Below are 5023 nucleotides of genomic sequence, written 5' to 3' on the forward strand. Positions count from 1 at the left end.
CATCCAGCAGTCGCTTCACTGACTTTCATTTAATTCACTCCTCCACGCCACATTACACGTCATCCATATAAAGGGAAACATAAAATATAAGTGTTGGCAAAAATAGGCGCCATCATAGGATGATTTAAGATAAATCACCCGCCAAAATAGGCGCCATCATGAGATGATTTAACATAAATCACCCGCCGAAATAGGCGCCATCATGGGATGATTTAACATAAATCAACCGCCAAAATAGGCGGCGTCATGGGATGATTTAACATAAATCAACCGCCAAAATAGGCACCATCATGGGATGATTTAACATAAATCACCCGCCAAAATAGGCGCCATCACAGGATGATTTCAAATAAATCACCCGCCAAAATAGGCGTCATCATGGGATGATTTAACATAAATCACCGCCAAAATAGGCGCCATCACGGGATGATTTCAAATAAATCACCCGCCAAAATAAGCGCCATCACGGGATGATTTAAGATAAATCACCCGCCAAAATAGGCGACATCACGGGATGATTTAAGATAAATCACCCGCCAAAATAGGCGCCATCATGGGATGATTTCAGATAAATCACCCGCCAAAATAGGCGCCATCATGGGAAGATTTAAGATAAATCACTTGCCAATATAGGCGCCATCATGGGATGATTTAAGATAAATCACCCGCCAAAATAAGCGCCATCATGGGATGATTTCAGATAACTCACCTGCCAAAATAGGCACCATCATGGGAAGATTTAAGATAAATCACCCGCCAAAAACAGGCTCCATCATGGGATGATTTTAGGTAAACCACCCGCCAAAGTAGGCTACGCCATGGAATGATTTAACATAAATCACTCGCCAAGATAAGCTACGAAACGGGATAGCTTAACATGAATCAACCACTAACCAGCGATTACGATTAAGGAAGTCACACGCCAAATATGTGTAATTACCCACAAAAATAAACCAAACCAACAAGGAAAAGCGGAGACAACCAAAAGTCCATGATAAGTCCACAGCCCCCACTTCTTGAAAGAAGGGCGACTCTGGACTAGGGGGACTTGTAGAGGTAGGGTATGAAACCCACAATTTGACAAAGTATAAAACTAATTGCATAGCTTGGCGGAACACTAGGCGTCAGGAAATCACTAACGCCGTGCGTAGTGAATGGCGCGAAGAGTGGAGTCCAATATAACCTTTTCCTGACACCTCGGGAATGGTAATGCAAAAGTCCCACCAGCATGGGACAAAAAGATGGTGACCCACATAGGGATAAACACCAAACCAATGGGGATATGACAACACATAAAGGACGGTACGAACAGTACAATCACGTCCATGTCAAAAAGCCATGATGCCCACCAACTTCTACCAACCACCACGACCGCACGTGTGAGGAATAGTATTGGTGGAAAACCTGACAAGGTGGTTGGCCACACTCTCTCTCCTCCGGCTATAAATACTGCTAAACCTCCAAATTGTAAAGGATATGGTCTCTAACTATCAATATCAAATTATACTCTCTCATACTACCAAGTACTGATTCTCATGCCGGAGGGTGGTTACGAGAGAATCCCCCCATTCCTCGTAACGAGCTCACGGTGTTCTGTTTTGCAGATTACACTTGTCTGCGCCAAGAAAGTTTTATAACCCATCATGTAGAATACTCATCCATTACCCTCGGACTAACGTGTTAGACCTTGAGGGGTGGATCCATGTTTCTTCACCATGGATCATCCAAAAGAACTTTAAGGTGTGAGGAGAGTTAGTCGCCATAGCAAAATTAGAGTAGATAACGGCTTGTATAAAACCAATTCGCCGGAGAAAATAAAAAAGATAGCGTTGCTTCGATAGATAAAGAGTATCATTAGTGAAGGTGCCTGGATTCCTAAGAAACAGTTCAGCATAGTCAAGTTCTTTAATGCAAACTGAGACTGTAGAGTACTGAACAAATCCATATGAACTCCCAATTTCTATTATAGCATCAACATAGATGACAACATGGATGGCCTTTTTAAATAAGTAGAAATGAGAGGACAAGTAGGGTCAGCAAACCCTTGTGGTTGTGCATGTAAACGGTCTAGGAGAAATCACCATTAAGAAAGGCATTGCTGACAAACATCTACATATTGAATATCTCAACATTGAGAGAAGGCGTTAGAAAAACCGGTCGAATGGTTTTGGTTTAACCACCCAACTAATCATTTAAGTGTAACTAATTTTTTCAATTAATGAAATCTATCAATCGGTTTATAATAATTAACTGTACCTTTTGGATTTTGTTTAATCACAAAAGTTATACGTTCAACAATATTACATTACTCTAAAGGATTGCAACCAATTCAAGTTCCAAACCATTAGGCAAACAGGTAAATTGTAAAATTGAACTGCATAAATCAAAAACTATCGAAACCAGTTTTTGTTTAACCCATACATCAAAACAAAAACCAACTTCCAAGTTCCAAGTCTAAACCCAAAATTCCAAATCCAGGCAATGTTTCTTTATGTCAAAATTTGTAAAATGCTTTTAGTTAAAAAAAACAAACTTTGGGCTTCCATAAGAAGCTAGCCAACCCAAAAACAGCCCAAAATAAAAAAAATGTTGACCAAGTGGAGTCAACCCAAATCCATCAAAAGGTAACTGAGACATATCACTCACTTCCCAACCTCACACCCAAATATTTCAATTATCCCAAACACTTTTCATCTCCCTTCATCTCCTTCATCTCCACTCCCTCCATCAAACCTCAAGATTCAAACCACATCATGTTAACACACCTCTCTTTATCACCAACATCTTCTTATTATTATTCAACCACAAGACTCCACACAACAAAACCCAAATCACTCTTCCCATCAAACCCATCTTCAATTCCCAATTTCAATTTCCTTCCAAGAAAACCATACCCTCATCAAAACATCAGCCACCCATCTCATAAAAATCATAACTTTAAGCCTTCTGCCTTATCCGGTTTCGGGTTCGGTGGGTTTGAAAGTGCCCAGTCAGTACTTGAAGCTGTTTCAGTGCTCACAGCAATCATAGTGGTTCATGAAAGTGGTCACTTTTTAGCTGCATACCTTCAGGGGATCCATGTAAGCAAATTCGCCGTTGGGTTCGGTCCCATTTTAGCTAAATTTAACGCGAATAACGTCGAGTATTCGTTACGGGCGTTTCCCTTAGGCGGGTTTGTGGGGTTTCCTGATAATGATCCGGATAGTGAGATTCCAGTAGATGATAAGAATTTGTTGAAAAACAGACCGATTTTCGATAGGGTTTTAGTGATTTCGGCTGGTGTGATTGCGAATATTGTTTTTGCATTTGTTATAATCTTTGCACAGATAGTGTTTGTTGGAATGCCTGTTCAGGAATCTTTTCCAGGTGTAATTGTGCCCGAGGTTCGCCCGTTTTCGGCTGCTTCACGAGACGGGTTACTCGTTGATGACGTTATTCTTTCGGTTAACGACCTCGAGTTGCCCAAATCCGGCCCTAATTCGCTATCACAAGTTGTGGATGTTATAAAAAAGAGTCCTAAGTCAACTGTATTGTTTAAGGTTAATAGGTTAGGGAAAGATTTGTTAGTAAAAGTCACTCCGGATCAGAATCTAGATGGGAGTGGTCGAATCGGGGTTCAGTTAGCCCCGAATGTTAAGATATTAAACGAGAAACCGAAGGATGTTTTGGAAGCTTTTAGTTTCACGGGTCATGAGTTTTGGGGGTTAACGAGTAACGTTGTGGACAGTTTGAAACAAACTTTTCTTAACTTTTCACAAACTGCAAATAAGGTTGCGGGCCCGGTTGCGATCATAGCGGTCGGTGCAGAGGTTGCAAAGTCGAATGTTGACGGGTTGTATCAGTTTGCAGCGATTTTGAATATTAATCTTGCGGTTATTAATATGCTTCCGCTGCCTGCTTTGGATGGCGGTTCTTTGGCTTTGATTCTCGTGGAGGCGATAAGAGGGGGGAGGAAGTTGCCTTTAGAAGTGGAGCAGGGGATAATGTCGTCTGGGATTACACTCGTGTTCGTTCTTGGACTTTTTCTTATTATTCGGGACACGTTGAACCTTGATTTCATCAAGGATTTGTTGTGATCAGGTACTGGTTTGATCTGTTGCTGTATTGTTTGTGTTATATCTAGTTGAATGGATGTTTAATATTGTTTATGATATACAGTACATTCATAGTTGTTATACAATTATTTATCCCACTGGAATTGAAGATTGAAATAGATACCTCACATACTTTAACTTGTGTTGATATTACAAATACAAGATTCATATTTTACTGTTAATGATGTGCTGACCAACACCACTGTTTGGTTTGGGAACTTACCAATTCCAGCCGTCTTTAATCCCATTCCAACCCGACACCCAACCCGAACCAAAGTCCAAAAAGGGTAAAGACGTGAAGAAATTCGGTGCACCCAAAAAGTGGAGCCCATCGAGGAAGAGGTGTTGGCTCGCACTTGGGTCTACATCTCAGAGGACCCGATCACGGGTAACTCACAATGCCGGGTCGCCTTGTGGAGACGGGTCATGGAGAAGTTTCACACTATTATGGATCTAAAAACGAAGCGCTCAAATTGATAAGCTCGGTTGAAAATAACAAGAAAATCATACTAGAGTGTCCAAGCTTTGCGGTGTTTACAACAATAAATACAACCGTAAAAATGGACAAATCGATCACGAAATCTAAAACAAGGCCCTTAAACAATAGCACGATGATCAAAGACAAGCTTTTAAACTTATATTCGTTTAGGACATTCTTCAACATAGCTCCAAGTGGGTGGTGTTGCCCGAAATACCTTCAACACACGAGCGGTTCAAAAAGGAGTACGCCAGACACAACCAACTACACGACTAGCGGTTCAGTTGCACGTTGTTTCGTGATCTCAACGAAGATACAGACAAAGCACCGAATGTACCACAATGTCTGATCTAGAGGGACAAGGCAAAAGCAAAAAGGGGTAAAGAATTTTCATCGACGTACGAGAAATTAGATAAAAACATGTACAAGAGTGTCAAAAGTAAAGAAACTC

The 5023-nt window shown here is 40.9% G+C and overlaps 1 pseudogene; it reads left to right on the top strand.

Moving 5' to 3' along the window:
- The first annotated feature begins 2592 nt into the window (after window positions 1-2592).
- LOC143611107 (membrane metalloprotease ARASP, chloroplastic pseudogene) lies at window positions 2593-4115 on the top strand (annotated as a pseudogene).
- The last annotated feature ends 908 nt before the right edge of the window (window positions 4116-5023 follow it).

The sequence above is a fragment of the Bidens hawaiensis genome, unplaced genomic scaffold, assembly GCF_021521415.1.
Source record: "Bidens hawaiensis isolate Kalapana, Puna unplaced genomic scaffold, B.hawaiensis_p1.1 tig00029371_1, whole genome shotgun sequence".
In the NCBI taxonomy this organism is placed as follows: Eukaryota; Viridiplantae; Streptophyta; class Magnoliopsida; order Asterales; family Asteraceae; genus Bidens; species Bidens hawaiensis.